The sequence below is a fragment of the Zophobas morio genome, unplaced genomic scaffold (genome assembly GCF_036711695.1).
Source record: "Zophobas morio isolate AGI-343-1 ecotype UQ-CSIRO unplaced genomic scaffold, CSIRO_AGI_Zmor_V1 ptg000030l, whole genome shotgun sequence".
In the NCBI taxonomy this organism is placed as follows: Eukaryota; Metazoa; Arthropoda; class Insecta; order Coleoptera; family Tenebrionidae; genus Zophobas; species Zophobas morio.
In genome coordinates, this window is record NW_026972135.1 from 5,722,612 (window position 1) to 5,747,311 (window position 24,700).

At 32.4% G+C, this 24,700-nt stretch overlaps 1 protein-coding gene and 1 long non-coding RNA gene across 3 annotated transcripts in view; both read left to right on the top strand.

Moving 5' to 3' along the window:
- The first annotated feature begins 4,384 nt into the window (after positions 1-4,384).
- LOC135138757 (uncharacterized) lies at positions 4,385-6,891 on the top strand. Its single transcript, XR_010282052.1, has 2 exons — positions 4,385-6,453; positions 6,506-6,891. It is a non-coding gene; the product is annotated as an uncharacterized LOC135138757 (long non-coding RNA).
- A 647-nt stretch (positions 6,892-7,538) lies between these two features.
- LOC135138746 (uncharacterized) overlaps positions 7,539-24,700 on the top strand; it is a 133,637-nt gene continuing 116,475 nt past the window's right edge. For both annotated transcript variants that reach the window (XR_010282049.1, XM_064068745.1), the window contains exons 1-3: positions 7,539-7,764; positions 12,618-12,778; positions 13,066-13,224. The gene's annotated coding sequence lies outside the window, so the exon portion shown is untranslated. The remainder of the gene's footprint in view (positions 7,765-12,617; positions 12,779-13,065; positions 13,225-24,700) is intronic.

The following is a 24,700-nucleotide window of genomic DNA, read 5'->3' on the forward strand; positions in this document are numbered from 1 at the left end:
TTGACACCGTTTTCCCGTATTTGCCATTTTGATATCATGTGCGAAAAATAATTCCCTTTGTCAAAATTCTTTCAATTTATCGCAGATAGGTACTTTCCCTCAGTTCTAATAAATATTTTGTATTTTAGCTACAAGGGCCCAAGCATAAGTAATTTATTTTAACAAATATGTCAATCTATAATCATTAACAAATTATTTAAGTTCAAAATTTGATTTCTGTTTAGCCAATCCCAACAAATTATTGCGTCAAAAGCATTGTGTACTTGGATATTGGATATTTAATTCGTCTCCGTTTCTAGGATGACTTCTTTTAATAATCACTTTCCACTGATTAAACAGTTTCCCAATTAGGTTTGATCTGTAGATTTCAAAGGGGGCTGCACACGTCATTACCACTCTTCGACCAAGTTTTGAGCTACTGGGTTAAGAAAAGTCCTATATCGAGGTAGAAATACAGGAAAAACTCCATGGGTTTGTATCAATCGTTGAATTTCTTCAGTTCTGTGAAATCTTACATTGTTCATTAAAATATGTCCGTGCGCCCCTAATATTATCTTTTTATAAGTGATTCAATAAGGTTTTAAAAAATCGTAATCGACTAATTACGACCTGTCAGCTGACCTTTAACTTTGTTTGCGCTACAGTTACTTGGTGATCTTCCGTAAGAGTTAAACAAAGTCTTCATCAACCCAATTGCATATTTGTTCTTTCTGTTGTTTAGTTAACTTTTACGTGCGCTGCATAGCATTTTCTTTCTCCATTTGATTAGTCGAGTAAATTTTTCTAACAGTGTTTGGTTGGATATTAAAGAGCTGTCCACATTGGTTGATGTGCGACGAAATTGGTTTGTTAAAGATAAGAAACTGTTTTGACAGAAGGTCAAACAATTTGAGAAACATTTAATTTAATAAGAGTAGGAAATAAATTTCACAATTAGTGGAACACAATTGATGAAAGACCAAAATCAAAAGAAAAACACTATTTTATGATGTACATCTTTGTATATCTACATATCCTTCATCTGTTTTCATATATTGTAAAGACTTGTATTGCTTATTAACTTATTTATTTATTTTTTTTTTAGTTATCTATTCTTATATTTAAACTTATTTTTGAGATTCATTAAATTTTCACATCTATGGAAAACATAGCCACAAACTAAATAAGTCACTTTCTTTGATGGTCACATATTTCACTTGAATAAACTAATTTGACATGACGACTTATTTTATAATTATTTTGTTTATAGTTTTTTCTGAAGTACCATTTTCGGATTTTTTAACTTCCATGAAATTTATTTTATTCTATTCAAACAAAATTTGAACTTTCCATAAATAATTTTGATACTATTCCAAATTTTAATCAGTTGACGACCACATAAATGCAAACTCGATCAGTCAATATTTTACGAAAATTTGTCAAGTATATTTTCGGGCAAAATCAGCTAAGCTTCAACTTTTACTTTAGGTGAGTCATTATCTAAATATATTTGGCGTTATGTAACTATGAATTTCAGTACAAATTTTTTTGGTGAGGCCTTCACAACAATACGAAGAGAACTGCAGCAAAAGCTGGCGTACGTCCTACTATCAAACTTTAAAAAAATACAAACAAAACACATAAACTAAGGTAAGTAAAAATATTTTAAAATTAACTTTATAAATTTGGTTTAACATTCCAGTACAGGTGTTTCCATAGTTTTAAAAAAAATTGGAACCAAAATTTCTGTTATTCATCAAGAACTAATATTGGAACAATGTTTTGAAAAATACTTCCGCTTCAAAAAGAGGTAAATTTCCCTACCAAAGTACTTAGATTTATTTATCACATTTTGCATTATAGACTTTTCCTGCCTGCCAAAACAACGAATTGAAAAACAGCAACTGGTGTTGTAATTTTGTATCAACACAAAATATATCTTAGGCGGAATCAGGTTTCTAACCTCAAGTTTTAACAAATGGGCTTAATACCGCTAACTGACCTGGACAATATCAACAGAAGAGGGTTTTAAGGTAACTTTTACAACTTTAAAATTCACAGTATCACAAAATATTTAAAATTGCAGCAAAACTTACGCTAAATGAATTCCAAACCAGAGAATTTAGTCGCAATTCCTGCACCATCAGCAGGAACTTCATCTTGTCATCGCAGTAGCTACAAATTGTCCATACATTCCGAAATCACTGCATAGAAAACAGTATGGTGCTATAGAAAATCATCTTAATCAGATTCATATTATTTACATGGCCAAACCGTTCACATGTAACATAATTTAACAAATTAATAACACATTCACTTTGATTGAGATAGTTTTCCATCGCACAATTAATTCTAGTTCTAATATGAGTTTGATAATAACTTTATTATTTGTAAGTAGTGTTGTAAATGGTTGCTTTAATGTGTAATTTATTTCGTCTCTGTGTGTCTTTTTTGCCAAGATCGCTCAACGGATGCAGCATTCATGTCTAACAAATGTCAGCGCTAGATTCGTTGTTCACGCATTCAAGACGCGTTTTTGTATTTGCATCTGTTCGGCGCTTCGAGGACAAAATAATTAAAAATTTTGAAATGTAAAGTGCCATGATACCTTTTAACTAAGTACTTTTACTCAGAATTAGCAAAAAACGACGTCAAGGTTGTTTTCCATTGTTGAATATTTTTATCACTATATAGATCCACTAGGTTTGCATTACAAAAATGAACATTTTGTACCAAGTCGTAGTTGGGGTTTAAATTTGTTCATAGTGTTTTAAGCATTTCACAACGATTTCCCAAAAACATACTCTTTTGACAAACTGACAAAGTTTGATTCAGAGAGGAAGCGGGAAATTTACTGTGACCAAATACTGAAGATGCTCAAGCATGGCAACTACGAAACTATCTTTCTTCTTGACAATTGGTACACAGGTGAAAAAACACTTAACAAAACCAAAGTACGTAATTGAAGCAGCTTTTCTTTTAGGAATAGTTGTTGATAGAATATGTAAAAATCTGAATTGGAGCAAAAATACCGAAGAGGGACTGCAACCTTGTCGTATTTTCTTACTTAATCATAGTTTTGCTGGTTTATTAAAAAAAGTATCATGACATGTGAGGGATATTTTTACTTTGTAGTTGAGATATGTACATATATTGTAGTTTATAAGTTTATTACTAGTAATGTAACGATGATTACTCCAACCAAGGACTTCGATAAACCTGTGTATCTAAAAAATGTAATCAATCAGTTCCTATGTTGTAAACAAGTATGTAAATAATGAATTAATGTGTACATATGTTGAAATAGATTGCTGTTTGTTATCAAACATTAGAATAAAATACATTTTTTTGGAATTTTTATTAAAAAAGTTTAAAATTGAAAAACCAAAAACTGAAGACTGAAAACTTGAAAATTCCAAAAACTGGAAAAATTCACATTGAAAAAAAAAAAGAAAAATGATGGAATCCGAACAGTGAAAAGCGAAAAATTTTAAAAATAAATAAAACAAAAACCAAAACGAAAAATTGTAATTAGAAAAATGGAAGAACTGAAAATTTGAAAACTCATGTAGCAACTTTCTTGAAACATTTTTCTTTGGAATGCTTCTTGCAAATTACAGTGAAATCGTTATTTTGAATGCATCTGCAAGTGGATCGGAAAAGTGTCTACCGTAAATTTGACTAAAAAATACTTACTGTAGTGTTTTTTGAAGAACTCGAACCACTCCTTTCTAGTGTTGTGATCTGGAGGTATTTCACACAGAGATAAGTCTTTATTTTTGCACAAGGCACAGCGTCTACCCATTGTTACAGATAACAAATAAATAACACAAATTGTTTATAACCCAATAAACACGAAAACTAAGAAACTAAACACGAAAAGTGAGAAACTGAACACGAAAAAATTGGTAAATCAAACACGAAATGTGAAAAATGGAGCAAGAAAATAAACTGAGAAAATTACGCTGACAAGAACATTTACGTTTACCGCCAAGGATTGACAGTAACTGATTAGAATTGGCAGATGTCGCCACTTTCTGAACGTCACGGCTCAAAATAGACATAAATGTAGTGATCGAATAACAAAAACTTTGACAGAGCCGAATTCTGGTAGAGACCTTGGGTACACCAGTAGAAATAAAGTGCCAAAAGTCCCCATAGATCATAGATCCCATGTGTGCTAAAAAAGTTATTCAAAGTCAAACATCAAAATTTTTGGCTTTTTGGATTTTTCTCGAAAACGGTAAGTTTTAACAAAAATTATATATAATAATATTATCTACAAAAATGGCCCACATACTTTTTTTTTTTGTAAGAATCACCATTCCTAAGTCCATAGGACCCTTTTCCTGTAAGCAAAGTGAGTAGACATTATATAAATTCCAATGATACAGAGTGAGACAACATCCCGCAGGCAAAGTCAGATTTTTGGAGCGCCAAGTTAAAATTAACCAATGAGCGACAGATTACGCATGTGTAGCCTGTCAAAGCGGTTTGTTGTCACAGGGCTTTGCTCTGCTGCCGGAGTGCCGGATACTATTTCCAACGTGGTTTTGAAGATGCGTGCGCACGGAAAGTCACTATGGAAGTTTTATGATCTTACAGGAAAAGGGTCAATTACCGTTCTAAAAGTTGAAGGAGTTACATTCCACATGATATGCACGCATTTCCACATCTGTGAAGTAGTGTACTTGGCGTTTTTTTTTTAACGTGGTTTTCCCCGTGGGCCTACTCCACGATCTGTTATGACGGAGTTATATCGGAAATTACGGTATTTAAGTACGGCATGATGATTATTGTTATTTATATAGTTAATTGATTTAAACCATAGTTCTAATTTCTGTTAACATTTTAATTTGATTCACACTTTTCAAATTCGACTTCAACAATCTTATCTTCCTCAATTTCTTCTTCTTCTTCCTCTTCTTCTTGCTGGTTGTTCGTAAATTGTTCAACTGAAGATGAATCAGCTGTCTCTTCATCGATATCACATCTAATCTAATTGTATACTCAATATTTATTCATGCCACGAGGGAAATACATTGGTGCTAAAATTAGCTCTCCTTCCCCTCTCCTTGTGGGTAGGGCAGGGGTTAACCTTGAAACCTTAAATATGAACTGCTATCTATTACTGCAGATTCGAAGTCTAAGTACGCATGATTTGTCTGAAACATTTTTTTCAATTTGTGACAAATGGTGCTGAATCGAAGAAATTCAAAATTTTTCGGTTTCTCCTGAGAAAAAATGCATATGATTCTGCAATACGTTGGCAATAAAAAAATACCACGTTTTTTGTAAGTACTCGAAAATCGTCGTTTATGCTGCAAATTTCGAACAACTTGGAAATTGTTACTTACCTGTAGAAATGTCAATGACTGGCGAATGAACGACTTTTAGCGCAACCCAGGAACAACGATGGGAACAAATTAGTATTCTGTTCGCTTCAGGGTGCTCGGTTAAAGTGGGTCCCTCTCGCCTCTGACTTATTATGGTGCTTAATTTAGTGCCCTCGTCTCGCCATCTTTCAATTAAAGTAAGTGCTCAAAATGATGGCCTTTGAATTCAGTGGATATTGAATGTGCACTGAGAAATGTGTCTGCTTGAATTTCGGCACAAGCATGTTTGATTTGTTAGCACCACAAAAAGAATCGGACCAGCTCTACCGATCCAGTGACCATTGAAATCATGATTCAGTATTCCACGTGCTACCATCGAATAGTCTTCTGGACAACCATCATGTTGAAATCACATGTTCTGCCGCACTTCTAAGCTCACTCTTTGATAGCTCTGTCTATGGTAGAGAAGCGTATTTCTAGTTGAGGATTAAAACACAGTCTTCATCAATCCACTTGCTTATTTGTTCTTTTGTTCTTCAGTTAAGTTTCATGGATGGTGCCTAGCACTTCTTTCCTTCGCTTGGTTAGTGTTTTTCTCACTCGAGAAAATTTTTATGACAGTGTTTGGTAGGACATTAAACTGCTGTCCATATTGGCCGCTGTACGATGAAATTGTTTTGTCAAAAAATGAAACTATTTTGACACAAAATGAAATAATTTGATAAATAGTGGAACACAACTGACGCAAGACGAAAAACAAAAGAGAAAGACTGTATTATGATGGACATCTTTGTAATTCAATAATATGTGTATCTATATTCTACATCTGTCTTCAGACATTGTGAAGATTTGTATTATGTTTATTTATTTATTCTTATAATTTAACTTGTTTTTGAGATTCACACATGTGTCACTTCTTAGAAAAAATAGCTACAGACAACGTAGGCCAATTCACTTTCTTTTATGGATTCTTATTTAAATTGAAATGAATAAACTAAACTAAAAACAAAACTTAAATTCAAATCAAAACTAGTTTTTTCGTGAGGCCTTCACAACAATACGAAGAGAGCTGCAGCAAAACCTGACGTATGTCTAACTATCCAACTTGAAAAATGCAAAAAAAAACACGAAAACTAAGGTAAGTAAAAATATTTTGAAATTCACTTCATAAATTTGATTTAAATTTTCAGTGTAGTTGTTTCCATAATTTTTATGTCATGGGCTCTCCGACATAATATATTTTTACGAAATAAACCCATACGCCGCCCCGCAACGACGCCTTTGGCTCTTCTAGTATGTATGTGTTTATCCTGGTATGTGCGGCGGTGATGACTCATCGACCGGGCGGCGCGGCGTTCGCTGACGAAAAGCCTGGAAGCGGAACTCGCGATGGGTAGCCCAGAAAACCCCCCGAAGCGGCGTTTTCGAATCATCGAGAGGAAGATTTAGGTTTAAATAGAGACCACCGGCGGGAAAGAGGATTATTCGTCGATTTGAGTCAAGAGCGTCTAGTGAAGTGTGCAGGAATTATAGTCGTGTAAATTCGCATTATTAAGAAATAAATTGTTGAATTTTACCCATGCCGATTTTATCCACTGATCAACGAATCAATATTTTCCCTTTTATCAAACCTGAAACGAGAAATTACAATAGTATTTTACAACGAATGCGAAAACAATTGTTATATAATAATAATAAATGCGTTTATTGTTCTACTAAAGAGAAAATGTGAGAACAAAAGGTTCTGCTACAGCCCATCGCTGATAACTCAGGGTACTTATTGAAAACGTAACTCTTTAAGTGAGAAAATGAAGTTTTAAAAATTGACATTTTATGGGAAGGTAAGTATATCGAGTTGTCAATCATGTTGGAGGATGATGTCTTTGAACTTGTGAAATTTGTTACATAGCGCTGTGTCAACAGCCAAAAACACCAATAAATTTTCCACAAAAAGTTTTAGCATGTAATAAGTATTTGCTGTTTGACTGCCAATTTTGTTTTGTCTTTCTGTACTGTACTGAATATGAATGAATTGAGAAACCAATTCTTGGAAAATAGATCATATTTTCGCTACTATGACGCAAATAGTAGGTAAATACGAATTAGAAGTTAAATAAGATAAAATTTGATTGCAAAAAAACCAAGGCGCTAGTAAACACTTCATGTTTATCGTTATCCTAAATCTAGCTTTTATAATATTTACTTGTAGCAAATTAATTAAAATGTAAATTATGTACAAACTTTTTGCATTTGGCATATCAGTGGGTGACGTGTTTATTTATTTATTATGACGTTTAAACAAAAAACTCAAACAGACCCACTCTCAGTTTAGGCATATATAAGGAACACCGTTAAAAAATTTCATCCATCATTGTATAAAAGTTTACCATAACAAAGTAATGCTCTTTTTGTGTTTACAAAGTTCAAAAATAAGTGAACGTCCTGACGGGTAAGTTAAAAATGACGCGTATTTTTTATTGTACATAATAATCATTAACGAATTTGTTATAACTTGCATTGCTTCTATCAATATGTATAAAAGTTTAGACCTAAAACTTGCATTTCTACCTTCGGTACATCTCCAAGGAAAAATAAATTTTAAGCAACGTCTGGTCCTCTTTCACATCTACATTTTGGAAATTTGGTGTGGATGTATAATTAAACATGACGATTTGATTTTAATATTTTTCCTTTTTTTATCGCTTTCGGTTTCACACACAAGGCCACCTTTCTTTTTGTTTTAATGAAACACCCAGATTTTTTTGACAGTTCCTGATGCAGAATAAAAAACTAATTTCAGAAATTATCAACATGTTTATTTCTACTGATTCAAAAAAATTGAAACAAAAATTTGGTAGAATAAAAATACCCAATAAAATATATTGGGTATTTTTGATGTTAAACAAATATTGTAATCAAGTCGCCATGTTGAACTATATATCCAAAGCAAATTTCAGACAAAAACTAACGAAGTTATTCGACCGTTCCGGGACTTTATACTAACCCTGTATTTATTTTATTATCTCAGAAAAATTTTTCCTCTTGTCTGTTAAAATATTTTTTTGTCTAGAGAAGGATCTCTCAACATCGCACGATGTTAAATGAGAATATCTAAAATTAGAAATTTCAGTGGATTTTATTTTTAAATTTTTTTCTACATTTTCGCTTTGTAATAACGTGCTCACAAATTGAAGCTTTTTGTAGTTTTTTGTAAAGTATCTTGCAGCTTTTTAACTGCTCTCCCCGAGGAATCTTCGAATCGTTTATACTATATCCACAGACTGACGGTCAGCCCAATGGTCTCTAATCTAGTTATGCTTGTTTTTAAGATTTCATAATAACCTAAAAAGTTTCATTTAATTTACTATTACACAGTAAAATTATGAATAGCCATAAACGAACTTTTTTTTATATTGTCAAAAAGTTCGCAATAATATTTATATTATTATATTTGAATTAACATTATCATTTCGGAAATTGAATCACATACCAAATTTAAATTTGACTTACACCAGATTACTTACCTTACCAAAAATTTGCTCTAGTTGTGGAACAAAATTAATGCAACTTATTGACGTTACTACTTAACATGCAATTTGAACGCTAATGCAAGTCGAAGCTAATTTAAATCGATCTTAGAAAAACGATTTTTTTAATACTTAATTAAAAAGATTATCTAACGACTCATTGATAAAATATGTCACTGTTGCATTATTGTTTTTTTTTTTTAATATTTTCGATTCCAGTAAATGTGGTGTACCAGCTGCCTTTGCTACCCAAATATCGTGAACCCCAATTACTGTTCCAACACTGTTAACCATCTACAAAAAAAAGAAATGTTTTGTTCTTAAGTTTCTTCAATGATATATTTGCCGCAACAAATGCACTTCCTAATAGTAAAAATTTTTCTTATGGCCTTCGCTGTAAAACGAACAAATTAAACTTTGCCTGGTGTCTTTAGTAAGATTTGTTTTGTGTATGTCAGTATTTTTCATGTTGAAGAACGTGCAGTAAAATTTGTTTTATGATGTTTCACGCAGAAAAACAGATTTGGGTTATGTTGGCATTTCGCTGACGAAATTCCCCCGACACTTTTACCCAAAACTCGAGTTGTATTATCTTTGTTTATGGTACCGGAAATATTACAATTTGTTGCCTGAGAACTTGTTTGATCAACAAACCACAGCGCACTCAGGCTAATGTCGACTCTAAGCGTTCAGAAATGATTTCATCTATAAGTCATTGTCCGTGATCTGATGCACATCCTAACCGGTTTCGACCATAATCTCTACGGAAAAACAATTATTCAGTTATGGTCATGCATCTTATAATAAAATAAAATAACTTGACAACTACTTTAAACGTTAAAAAGTAACATACTCTCGAACTTGTTTTTAAAAATCCACGTTGAATTTTTATCCTCGACATTGATATTTTTCGATTTTTCGGCTTTTCAGTTTCTTGCTTTACAAATATTAGTTTTGGCGTTTTTCAGTTTATTTATTGTTCAATTTTTGGATTTTACAATTTCTCAATTTTCAGTTTTTCGATTTCTCAGTTTTCCGTTTTTTCAATTTTGCTCCTTTTCAATTCTATGATTTTTAAATATCTCGATTTTTCAATTTTTGGCGTCTATAAACTCTCATGTTTCGATTTTTCAATTAATCGATGTTTTGATTTCTCCATTTCTTGAGTTTCGAGTGTTTCGATTTTCCACTTCTTCAATACCTCAATTTTTCGATTTTTTTTTTAAGTTTTTCGATTTTCCAAGGTTTTGATTTCCCGATTTATCGAGATTTGGATGTTTCGATATTTTGATTGTTCACATTCTCGATTTATCAGTTTTTCAATTTATACCTTTTCGATTTTTTTATTTTGGACTGATTCGGTTTTTCAGTTTTTCTATTTTTTCGTTTTTTCGTTTTTTTTATTTTTTGACATTTAGATTTTTGATTTTCCGATTTTCGTTTTTTTGATTTTTGCCTATTTCGGTAGGTATATCAATTTTTTGACTTTCCGACTTCTCGATTTCTCGATCTTTTGATTATTCGATTTCTCGGTTTTTCGATTTTTTACTTTTCGGATTTTCGGTTTTTCGATTTTCCAATGTTTCGATGTTTCGATTTTTCAATTTTTCCATTTTTAAAATTTTGGAATTTCGATTTCTCATTTTAAAATGTTTTGCTAGTATAAAATACAATTAAAACTCGAGTGAAATATGTAACATTTAATATTATATTTGTAAATAAAATCATCTAAATATACATCAAAAATATCCACTTATTCGTTATAGAATCCGACCAAACAACTGTTTCCTGCAGAAATTATAGTCCAAATCAACCAAATCGCTTTTGAACGCTTATAGAGTCGACACTTGCCTGAACGCGCTGTGGTCTGGTAGGTCAAACAAGTTCTCGGGCGACGAAATGGACCTTCGCAAGAGACATGTGCGAAGGGTATGGAAATAGTAACTTACACAACTAGTGTTAATCCAACATTTGACCAATTTTACGTAAAGTTGCACTAGGAACGACGTTGGTCAGAAAATTATTTTTTTTTAAGGAAAATAGCAGTAATTTGCAGAATATTAATATTAATTAGTGATGCTAATAAAGCTATTTGTGACATTTTTTGTGTAATATATTTTTTTCGTTACTTTTTTAAACCATTGAATTTACATATACACGCGAGCTATGATTCTCCATTTGAAAATTTAATATTATCACTTTTGGCTAACAAATAGAAAAGTTATTTGAGGTAAAATTTTTAGCTGACTGTTTATTTCTCGATTGTTGCTGTTGAAATCAATAAATATTATTATTAAAACAAATGACGATAGTCCATTTTAAGAAAACAATAAATTTACTTTACTTTTGGTATTTTTTAAATAAAGTTTGTGAATTAAGTAGATATATATCAGAAATGACTGACGGATTTTTATTTAAGAATCAGTTAATAACTTATTAAGCAGTTTATGGAATATTTTAACTGAGATTAAAGTTAATCATGCATTTATTGAGGCGTTTGGCGACGTCGGATTGGCGTACGATCGGTCATATGGTACTTCGGTCGTGTTAAAAATCTAATCCCAATCAAATATTTAATTGAGCTTCTGCAAGGGTTTGAAATTATTATTATTTAATGAAATTCGTAGATATTGAGTTTCCTATTTTTTTACAATTTTCCGTTTAACCAACAAAAATGATTGATTCAACTCTTAATTTATTTTTAAACATTGTCCTATAATGACTAAATCAGTATTTCGTCAACATTTCAAATAAATTCGCCATGTACCTAGATTTTTAGATAAACTGAAAAATTTTCTTCTAACATTTATTTTCCTTGTAATAAACCGTATATGTCCACATGATAACATGACATAAATGTTGAATTTTTACCCTAGACATCCAGATTTAAAAAAAAAAAAGACAAAATTAGACAATAACAACATTTTGCATTTTAACATTGCAACTACAAAACAATACTTATACAGGGTGAGTTGGAAATAATGAATCAGGCAGTATACTTTACAGATCAAATCAAGAGCGGCTCATTCAATGTTTTACAAACTTTTAGTCTGCAGGGTTATTATTATTAGTATTACATTGCACATTTTCAAATTATATGTGCCCTTGCTAACATGTTGATGACGTTATCACAAATTTTTGTTAGGAAAAAACTCGCTTGAAACGTACGTATTCGATGTTTATTTACCTGTACTTTAACAATCAACACATATGTCTTTATTTTAACTTTATAGAGGATATCATTAAATAATAGTCTAATTCACAAAACTACATTTTATAATTTTTGGAAGAAGCTGTATTTGAAGTTCTGTCTAAATAACTTTAGACCATTTTTTTGTGAATATTCTCTGTACTACAGTTAGATATATGACAGAAATGCCACTACTCAAAGACAAACGCTGAATTTTGCAACAGTTTTTGAGTATATGTGCTGTCGGAGGTTGACCATAGTGGCTACAATCATGTCATCAGCCTAACTTTTCAAAATTACATTAAATGTTTGGCAGTAATTGCTGGAATATTTTAAATTTTAAATTTGAATTTGATAGTAGATAGCCAAAAAAGATTTTTTTTAAACATAACACTATTGTTTTAACTGTTATAGTAGCGAACTTTTGTCCTGTACCCCTCTCGAAAAATAGTTCGCTAACATATACAATAATCTCCAGCCTTCGGTTTTATTGTCGAAAACTGACACATACACTAGTATGAGTGTTCTGACAGCGAGGGGTGTATTTTTTTAATTGGTAGTCATAATTTTGATTTTTTTTTTCAGAAAACACATTCAACGTCATCATGGACTTGAGTTCCGAAGAAGAAGAAATTAGAAAATTAGAAGAAAATTTAAAACAGAAAAAAGAACATAGAAGACTAAGAAAACAATTAGAAAAGATGAATACTTCGCAATCTGAAGAGAACGTATGTTCCTCAAAAAAGGTATTGTAACTTTGGGCCAGCAAAGAACAAATGTTTATGTAGTATTATTATTAGTGTATTACAACTTTAAAAAAATAAATACCTAACTTTTTTCCAATTTTTTTTTACACACAATATTTCTTTCTTACATTTACATATTTTTTACATTACAAATTTGGAAGAATAAACATCTCTCATAAAATGTTGTCCGTGAATACTTTGTTGAATCTTATACTAAATAAATAAGTAAGTAAATAAATAAATAATTACATAAATAAATAAATGTCATTAATTAAATATTTTGTTAGCCCGCAGATCCAATACAAACAGAAGATACTCCAAACAATCAAGTTTTCGCAATTCGGAATAATCAGCAAATTAAAGAAAGTACCAAAGAAAATACACATCAAACCAAGCGGATTCGTAAAGAAACGGATGGAAAAGTAAATCAAGATTTTTCGAAAGAGGTGAGTTTATTTATTTATTTATTTATTTATTTAAAAATGAAATAGGGCAGAGGCTGGAGCCTGTTATGCCCAAGGGACAGTTGTTTTATTTACATGTATTATCAGTTATGATGACCGACGAACCAGGTATCTAGTGCTATCTTGAAACTGATTAAAGAAGAACTTTCGATTATATTCGGAGATAGGGAGTTCCAAATACCCAAAAAAAACCGCTCCGGGAGGAAGAATTGTCTCATTCTTGTTTTGAAAGCATATTTACGTAGCTTTAGTCGATGCCCTCGTGTTCTTGGATCAGCAGATGTTGAAAAAAGATGGCGAATAGGTGAATCGAGTTGCGATAATATTTTGAAGTTCGTGATAACATCTCCTCTAACTTTACGGTGTTCAGTTGTCGGTAATTTCATTATCTTAAGACGATCTTCATAGCTAGGACGATGAAAACCAAAAGGAATACGGGTGATGCGACGTTGAACAGACTCCAGCAGCTGTTTGTCCCTAACAAGAATTGGATGCCAAACTGAATTGGCGTATTCTAGTATTGGGCGTACATATGTCTTGTGCAGTTTTGCGATAATTTCGATGGGGGCACAGGGGAAAGCCTTTGTTATCAAATACCCAATGGAGTTAGCTTTTTTGACAACAGATAAGATGTGAGAAGACCAGGACAAATCTTCTGTAATGGTGATGCCCAAGTCAATCTGCGACGATACACACTGCAAAACGTGGCCACCAAGATTATATTGCATTTTGGGATTGTTGCTGCCTAGATGAAGTACACAACATTTTTTCATATTGAAGGGCATAAGCCATTTTTGCGTCCATGCATAAAGTGTTATTAAATCCGCCTTTAAAACATTATTATTCTTCGAGGTATTATACAATTTCAAGTCGTCAGCGAACAGAGCGAAAGGACTGGAAAGTTCTACGGTAAGATCGGCGATATACACTATGAATAGTATGGGGCCTAAAATTGTTCCTTGTGGAACCCCACTTAGGACCTTTTGTGAATTACTAAGGCATCCATCAATTTTAACTCTAAATGTTCGAAACGATAAAAAGCCTTCTATCCACTTAAGTAATCCACCTCTAATTCCAAAATGTTCAAGTTTGTGCAACAAGCGACGCGTCGGGACTTTATCAAATGCTTTGATGTAGTCAAAATAAATTACATCGACAGGATTATCGTTGTCAAGTTCTCTGGACCAGTCATTGAGGCAACTGAGAAGATTGGTAATTACCGATCGTTTGGGCAAAAATCCGTGTTGCTCGGCCGGAATAATCTTGTGTTCAAGAAGGAACTTCATCATAGTGTGACATATAATGGATTCCATCAATTTACTAATCAGAGATGTTAGGCTAATAGGGCGAAAATTTCCAGCATCAAGTTGGTCCCCTTTTTTGAAAATCGGTTTGACAGTTGCTGTTCTCCAATCGTTAGGCAATTCACCGGTGACAAATGATTGCTGCATGAAGAGACTCAAGGGCTTACATAAAGAAAGCGCACATTCATTCAAAATGGCAGCACTCAAGTCGTCAGGTCCGGGAGATTTAGTTTTCTTCAACTTTCGGAGCCTAGTGTATACTTCTTGTTCAAGGAACTCAACATTAGTTAGTGAGTACATCGAGGTGTAAAAACTACAGGAGGATTTGAAGAAGGTTCGGCAGTGTATGCCTCAGCAAAAGTATCTGCAACGATATTTGCAATTTTGTCATTATCTGAAATTAATGCACCAGTGGAGTCTCTCAACTGTGGTTTCCGAACTGATCCTCCAACAATATCACGAATGTATTTGTAAAAACACTTAGGGTTTTTATTTCGAGCAAGTTGAGCTTCATATGAGGATTTAGCGCTTTTAATTTTCGAAGCTAACTGATTTGAAAAAGTTCGGTGAGCAGCATAATCTACCACGTTACCAGTACGTTTGAAGGAGCGCCACAAATTTCTTTTGATCCGAATCATTTTAACCAATTGATCATTAATCCAAGGTTTTTTGGTGGACTTCATAAATACTCTACGAATGGAATTAAGGAGGGTTAGTTCTTGAAGCTGGGATTTAAACGCTTCCCAGTTTTCGGATATAGTATTGTACTTGAGGGTTGATGCCCAGTCAACTTCAAGCAGATCTTTCTCTAACATCTGATAATTAATAATTGACTTTGTGGTAACGGTTATTTTATTTGTAGCCTGCATATTGATCTGAAGATTCACCAGAATTGTCACATGGTCAGATTTACCGATTGGGCTAGAATATTCTAGATTAGCAATGAGGTCAGGGTTAGAAGAAAGAACTAGATCTAGCACAGAAGGGCATTGGTTTTTTCTATATCTGGTTGGCTCCGATACCATTTGATACAAATGGGAGTCGCTAATCAAATCTACCAGCAACTGCGAAGATCGGTTTAACGATCCAGAACACACAATTACAAAATTGGATACATATATGCAAACTCCTCCTCCTCTTATAGATTGACGGTCTCTCCTAAAAAGACTGTATCCTGACAATGAGACTAGTGAATCCGGTATATCTGAAGTAAGCCACGTTTCAGTAACCATCACAAAAGAAGGTTTATTTACTGCCACAATAGCTGTAAACTCCAAAAACTTAGAGCACAAGGAAGCAATATTGGTGTACATTAGTGGACATAAGAATAAAGAAGAAGTTAGATGAGTAATTGGGGTGAATATAATAATTAATAAGTTTCTGGATCATTTCGATCCAGGGAAGACAAGGATAAATACAAAGTATAGGCTTTGTTAAGTTTACGTTGTGTTTTTAAACACCTATTACGGATGCTGTTGCGGGATAGTAAGGGATAAATTTTATACATATACCTAGTTGATTCTGGAGACCGGTTATGTCATCTGTATATTTCCATGCAATGGGTAAAATGTCTGATTCGCCTAGTACGTCCTCCATAAACTTTATCAGTTCCGGAAAAGGAAGAGGGAAGGGAGGGTCAGCTTCGCTACATAAAACTTGCACCGGTTCCAGTAATTCCAGAGTGCCAATAAGACTTTCAGTCGAATCGTTGGGCCTAACTTTCTTTAAGGCTCGATTAAAAGAGTCATGTACCACCTCTTGAAGTGAAGGTTCATTTACAGGTGAATCGTCGGAGGGGTTGGATCTTTTATGAGTGGCAGTTTCTGTAACCATATTGTCGGATGTTGTGCCGGTTGTAGCAGTATCATCAGTGGTAGCAGCGTCATAAGCGGTCGCAGCATCAATTGGTTCAGTCAGCAGATCAGGATTAGGGGAAACTTGCTGTTGCATTGTACACTGACTGGCTATATGACCGGTCTGGCGACATTTAAAACAAGCTTGGTCATCATACGTTAGGAAAATGCGGTAGCTAGTTTCTTCATATTTTAATACCAAGGAAGAGGGTAGTTCTATTGTTGCATCCGGCGTTACAAATATTTGTCGTCTGAAGCTTAGGACGTGGCTGTAATCTTCATTTTGAATTCCTGCCCGTAAGTAGGACAGAGGAGAAACAGGTTTGTAACCAAGACCTTTAATCAAAGAAAGAATGACATCATGAGGAATACTGGGACAAACGTTTGATATGATGATCCTTTGCGCTGGAGTAATGAATCGCCGAATGCCAACTTCTTGGTTATTAATCGTTAAATTCGGATGTTTTGAAACTAACTCATCTACTAATGATTTTTCCTTGAGGTAGACAGGGTTGGGCAAAATACACTTTCCACTGTAATTGAAATACAAAATACAAAATACTTCAATTTAATGTATTTGAAATACAAATTACAAAATACATTTAAGTCTTGTAGTTGAAATACAAAATACAAAATAGTATTTCAAATACTTTTAAAAATACAAAATATATTTTCTCCAACCGTCATAAAAGCATGACGTTTTTTGACTGTCAGGGATCTCTAAGGTTAACATTTTCTTTACTGAGATAATAAAAGATGGCATCCTAGCAACAAACAAGTCATTTTTTATCTTAGGAGCTAAACTGTTACTTTTACTTTTAACGTTTGAAAATTTTCCATGACTACATCGAAATAGGCTACTTTATTTTCCAACGAGTTTTTGGTTAATTTTAATTGTTCAAAAGCAAAAACGAAATAGTTTCGTGATACACTTTAGAACCTAATAATATAATATACTATTGTTCAGGACAGTGGTAAAAATAAAATTTTGATAGAAGCTCGTTCCTAAAAATTTTAAAGTTAACTGTCAGAATTCTTTCATTATCTTTATAAGTTGTCCCTGTATGTTACATTCCATATCCATCTACTGTCAATTTGTCGAAAGTAAAACGCGTCGTTAAAAATATTGTGACATTTCTTCTAGTTAATTTTATTCCTAGTTAGAACCAAACACTGCTGCCAACATAAATTGCGAAGTCCTGAACCGTCATTTAATTTAAACTCAGAGATATGTAAAAGACAGATGCGGTTATAGCTTTCCCGATCTAGGGCCAACATCTATGATCTAAGAGTGGCAATACTTTGTGTCGCATATCCTTTTCTATATCAGCACCAGTACTATGGATTGCCAAGTGAAGGCTACATCGATCACTCTCTAAAAGGTGGTTGTCTTGTTATTGGCCCGTTCTGATGGCGGCAATTATAAATAATCATAACCACCCACAGTCTGATTGGTCTGACAGGGACCGGCACAAACACAAGAACGGCATCAACGACAAACGTTGCGCCAACTGATTGGTTGCGCCGTACAGAGCGAGACCTTCAGATATCGGGTTACCATTGTACGTGCTAGAGAAAAAGAGGGAGATATAAACGTACAGTGACATCTTGGGCCTAAACGTATGTATACGAGAACATTAAATATCTGTATCTAGTCTTTTACATATCTCTGTTTAAACTATGGCGCTTCTCAATGTTCTCTGTTACAACCATAGAATATCCTGTTACTTCTCGAAGTACACGAACATACACGAATTAACACGATCGGAAAACTGTTGTAATGAGCGCGCCGTAGTTTGATAAAATGTATTTCAAGTAATTGAAAATACAAAAATACAAGTTAAAATGTATTTGAAATACAAAATACAAAATACATTTGTGTCATGTATTTGAAATACAAATTACAAAATACAATTGTATTTCAAATACTGTATTTCAATTACAAGTAGTTCAAATAGTGCCCAACCCTGGTCATAACCAGCATTGACCAAAACGAAAGCTGCAATAGTGTGAGTGTTGTATTGAGGAATTAATCAAAGCAACGCACTATACCGAGAGATATGTTTCCCCTCCATGTCCATACTTCCATCATTTCTCGTATTCTTTTCACATATTAATTTTAATTTTCGAGATAATTATTATATTATTCAAAAACAATTTAGACACTGTAGAGCAAACAAGGCTTATCAAGCCTGTCTATTAGTTTATTCGCCTAAATGTATTATTAATACCGTTTTCAAATTACACCAAAATTGAAAAATCGAAAAGTTAATAATCGAAAAATTGAAATATTTTAAATGAAAAAAATAGGTAAACCGAAAAATTGAAAAATCTATAAATCGAGAAATTGAACAACCTAAAAATTAAACAATTTAAAAATCGAAGAATTGGAAAACCAAAAAATCGAAACCGAGAACTTGAAAAATCGAATAATCGAGAAATCAAAACATCAAGGAAAACAAAAAAATTAACGGAAAATCTAGAACTTAAAAATTAAAAAATTAAAATTACTATCGAAAAATTGAAAAGCCGAGAAATCGAAACATCAAAAAATAAAAAAATTGAAGAACCGAAACATTGCAAAATCCCAGAACTGATATAGTAAAAAACTGAAAAATGGAAGGAAAATTGAAAAATCGAAAAAGTGAAAAAATTCAAAATTAAAATCTTGAAAAACTGAAAAATAGAAAGAAAATTGAAGAATCGGAGAACTGAAAAAATCCAAAACTGAAACATTGAAAAATTCAGAAATCGAAAAATTGAAAAATCACAATTGAAGAAACAATTGAAAAATCAAGAAATAGAGAAATGGGAAAATCAAAAAATCAGTTCATCGAAAAATTAAAAAATCGAAAAATTTAGAAACGTCAAAAATTGAAAACTGAAAAATAAAAAAATTTAAAAATCGTAAAACTGAAATATCGGAAAATTGAGAAATCGAAAAATGAAGAAATTCGAGAAACCGAAAATATGAAGAATCGAGAAATCGAAGAATCGATAAATTGAAAATGCCCAATAGTAATACATACATATGTCGAGAAATTGAGAAATCGAAATCGAGCAAACTGAAGTATCGTAAAGTTAATAAATTGAAAAACTGAAAATTTTTGAAAAAAAAATCGTATCAAAAACTAAAAATTAAAAAAATCGAGAAATTGAACAATCAAAAAATCAAAACATTGAAATCGCACTAAGTTGATAAATAGGAAAATTTAAAAAACAAAAATTTTAAAAATCCAAGAATTGAACAACAAAAAAAATCTAAGCCTGAAAACTCAAAACACCAAAGAAAATAAAAAATCTAAAATTTAAAAATTCGAGAAATTGAAAAATCATGGAACTGAAAAATCGAAAAGTCGAGATAGTGAGAAATCTAAAAACCTAAAACTTTAAAAACTGAAAAATTAAAATATCGAAAAATTTAAAAGCCGAGAAAACACAATATCAAAAATTTGAAAAATTGAAGAAACGAAATATTGCAAAATTCCAAAGCTGAAATATTGAAAAACCTAAAAATGGAAGGAAAATTAAAGAATCGAAACAGTGAAAAAGTCCCAAACTGAAACATTGAAAAATTGAGAAATGGAGAAATGGGAAAATCAAAAAAATTGGTCTAAAGAGTTTAGACAGTACTTCCCTCGCTATCGGAAACGTGACGACTGCATGCCTATTATGTTTTTTTTCACATTAGATTTCAAAGCATTCGGTTTTGTAGTTCCTGATTAAATTAATAAAATAAATTTGCGCAGTCATTAAATTTTTTGAGTCACTCTGTACATCCGAATCCAAGAAATATTAATGGAATGATAAATTACAAGAAGAGACTCATCATATTTTGTACATTTTAAATAGGATTATACGGCAAACTTTTGAGCTGACGTCATCAATTTTTTGGAGGGTATAAGCAAATATATTTTGACTAAAAATTTATTATGCTCTTTATAACCTTAAAACATTTGCAAGATTTCAAAGCATTGGGTTCTGTAGTTCCTGATTGAATCAATAAAATAAATTTAAGCATTAATTAATTTTTGGGATCATCCTGTATATGCAAATCCAAAAAACATGAATGGGATGATAAATTACAAGAAGAGACTCATCATATTTTGTACATTTTAGATAGGATTTATTCAACAAAACTTTGAGGTGATGTCATCAATTTTTTAGAGGCGACAAGTAAATATATTGTGATTAAAACGGTCCTGGTTTAATAACAAAAAAATATTGTTCGTCTATAAAACAAGCTTGTCTTAGACAAAGTATTCGTAAAAAAATATGTCGTAAAAAGATGTACGTATGCTGGTCCCGACTGCGATTATGGTTTAAATATTTTTTAGAAAATCCTGTCATGGATGTAAAAACATTTGTGACAGCCAAAGAGGTTTTTTTGAGAAAATTATCTTTGAATTTAGACCAAATTGAAAAAGACACTAGGCAACAGGCACTCTCTAACACTTGGGCAAAAGAAAGAGAAATTAGGGTTACGGCTTCAAATTTTGGACGTATTTACAAACTTAGACCAACTACAGCAATAGCTAAAACTGTGGAGTCTCTGTTGTACAGTACATTTAGAGGTAATAGTCATACATACTATGGACAACAAAATGAGGAAAAAGCTGTCAAGTGTTTTGAAATAAATAAAAATATAAAAACTGAACGGTGTGGCTTCTTTATTTCAAAACAATTTCCTTACTTGGCTGATAGTCCAGACAGGGTTCTAGAGGATAGGAGTGCATTAGTCGAAATTAAATGCCCTTCGAAATCGCAAGATTTGTCTCCCGAAGAAGCGGTTAGAAAAAAAAATAATCAAATTTTGTACATTGACAGACTACGGAAGCGTAGAATGGTCAGGTGAAATTTTTTTTTGGAAAAAACTCGACATGTCGAGATTAAACTCAACATGTTGAGAAAAAACTCGACATGTCAAGATTAAACTTAACATGTCGAGAAAAAACTCGACATGTTGAGAAAAAACTCGACATGTCGAGTTTAATCTCGACATGTAGACTTTTTACTTTCCGAGCGTAAGTGAAGGAAGTATTGTAATCGAGTCCGTCGACCGACTCTCAACTTTTACGTTTTTTCGACCTTCAACAACCCTACAGAACGAAGAAATAGGTATCCCGTTTCCGTCTGTCTATCTGTCCGTCCGTCTGTCTGTCGTCTCGTATTTTTATTAGACAGATAAACTCCGAAAGTACTGGGTCAATTGTTATCAAATTTTTTATTTATATGTATTAGGAATATCATAGATGGTAAAACCCTAACCAAAAGTTATCTAATCATCCCCACCAATAATATGATGACGTCACTTCAAAAATTGTAAATAGTAAATGAGTTCTAAATTGTGAAGGATAACATAGTCCTACACATGTAGTTTATGGCTCCGAATTGAGTTTTTGCCCAAAATGTCCAGATTTTTTGAAAAAAAATCAAAATTATGAAACAAGATATTACAATTTAATTTAGAATCTGCAAAACTGTGTGCTTTGAAATTTTTCAGATGGTTTACAGTTATGATAAGCATGATACATTTTTGATCAAAATATATTTACTTTTCCCCTCCAAAAAATTGATGACGTCAATCTAAAATGTACAAAATATGATGAGTCTGTGCTTGTGATTTATCATTCCATTGATATTTTTTGGATTTGCATATACAGGGTAACTCAAACAAATTAATGAATGCGTGAATTTATTTTATTGATTTACTCAGGAACTACCAAACCATTTGCTTTCAAATCTTGCAGATGTTTTAAAGTTATCATAGGCATGGTAAATTTTTGATCAGAATGTATTTGCCAATCCCCCCTAAAAAATTTATGTCGTCACCCTAAAATTTTGCTGAATAAATCCTATCTAAAATGTGCAAAATGTGATGACTGATGAGTCCATACTTGTGATTTATCACTACATTAATATTTTTTAGATTTGCTTGTACATGGTGTTTGAAAAAAATTAATGACTCAATCAACTAATTTTATTGATTAAATCAAGAATTACAAAATTGAATACTTTGAAATCCTAACGTTTTGAAGTTATTGTAAGCATGGTAACTTTTTAATCAAAATGTATCTGTTTATCAACCCCAAAAAATTGATGACGTCAGCTCAAAAGTGTGGCGTATAATCCTATTTAAAATGTACAAAATATGATCAGACTGTACTTGTAACTTATCATTGCATTCATATTTTTTTAAATTAGCTTATACAAGGTGGCTCAAAAAAATTAATGAATCAGTCAATTTATTATTGATCAATTTAAGAACGTGCCACCCCATCATCTCGAAAATGCTCGTCTTTATAACAATAAAATAATGATAAGGTAAGAATTATACCTCATAAACATCCAGATTTTTTTTTTCAATTGAGGCTTATGAATAATATTAGTCATCTGTTTTGAGGCGATAAACTCATTCAAATCAAATAAATGTCTACATTTTTAATTCTACTCATATTGCTCAGATAGCTTTATTCCCGTTGATAATATGCTGTAAATATATTTTTTGCACTTAAGACCTTTTTTGATGACTTTGGGGCATTCACCAGCATGCGGGAGGTCGAACTTCAGGCACACGTGCTTTTTTCTTTCCGCCGCCATGGTAACCTTAAAATAGCCCGGAAACATCAAATTGCTAAGTGTTTACGCCGCTGTCAACGTCGTTGTTTATAAATAACTCACCGTTAATCTTTTTGGTTTAAAAGTTTATTCGTTGCAAAAAATATTGTACACAACACGTTCGTGAAGCCTGCTTCCTGCATTCCCGCAACCGTCTATGCAGGAAGCAGGCTATCCCCAACTAGTTGTGTAAATTACTATTTCGATTTGCTTATACAGGGTGATACAAAACAATTAATGATTCAATTTATTTTATTGATTAAATCAAAAACTGCAAAACTGAATGTCTTGTAATCTTGCAGACGTTTTGAAGTTATTACAGGCATGGTAAATTTTTAATCAAAATCTCTTTATCCCCCCCAACAAATTGATGACGTCTCATGTCATAATTTTGTCGAAAAAATACTATCTAAATTGTGCAAATCATGATGAGTCTTTACTTGTGGTTTATCATTGCATTAACATTTTTTACATTTGGATGAATAAAATAATTTATATTATTGATGAAATCAAAACGGCTCACACCATTTTTTCCAAAACATTGGGAGGGGAGGGATACAATACGTTATTCTTAGTAACCAACCTAAGTTGAAATACATGTTCTGATGATTGACGTCATCACAAAATTTTGTAAAGTAAAAACATATTTGAAACATACGCGTAGCATACTTCTTTACATTTACTTTAGCATTACATATTCACGTTTATTTCAACTTATAGGGGTTCTCAAAAAATATAAAATCCGCAAAATCAATTTTTATAATTTTTCGAAAATGCTGGATATGGTTCATTGTACTTCAGGAACGAAGTAATTCCTACATTGTCCTAATTGTCACGAAGCAGGTTTAAGACAGAAATTACTTAGTATGTTTTTAACCACTAAATTTACAAAACGTAATAATTTCAGACACCAATTTCAAAACTGTTGTTTGTATAGGAAAGGACAACAGACACATAAATCGTTTTGATAGATTTTTACTTCCCGAACGTAAGTGAAAGAAGTATTGTAATCGAGTCCGTCGTCCGACTCTCTACTTTTACGTTTTCTCGACCTTTCATCACCCCTACAGGACGAATAAATAGGTCTCGCGTTTCCGTCTGTCTGTCTGTCTGTCCGTCTGGCCGTCTGTTCGTCTGTCCGTCTGTTCGTCTACTCGTCTGTCCATCTGTCCGTTTGTCCGTCTGTCTACCGTCACGGATTTTTTTTGTTAGATCTATGAAATTTGTTTTACGTAAAGTCCCTATCTAAGTAACATTTTAGTTTTAGAAGAAACAAAGTAAGACGCAATAACAACGAGCCATTTCAACATAATCACCATCAAGGATCCTAAAAGTGTTGTCTTTCTAATCACGAGTATTTTTCTTTTATGTTTTTTCTTTTTCTTACGTCATCAGCTGAGTGTCACTTTCGCATTTATTTTTTTTTACCATTAGATATGAAAATATACGTTTTTAATAATATGTTTCTACATTTATTTTTTAACTGATTACTGATTAGTAATTACGAATCTATCTTGAGATTTAACTTAGTAAGGTCCACCAATTCTTTTTCTTGACGATCTTTTGGTAGTAGACCAGTGTTTTCTTGTTTTTTGATTGCATTATAACTCTTACTTCCCCTTTAAGACTTGAGATTCCGATAATAATAAAAAAAAGTATATTTCTATTTCTATTTATTTCTTT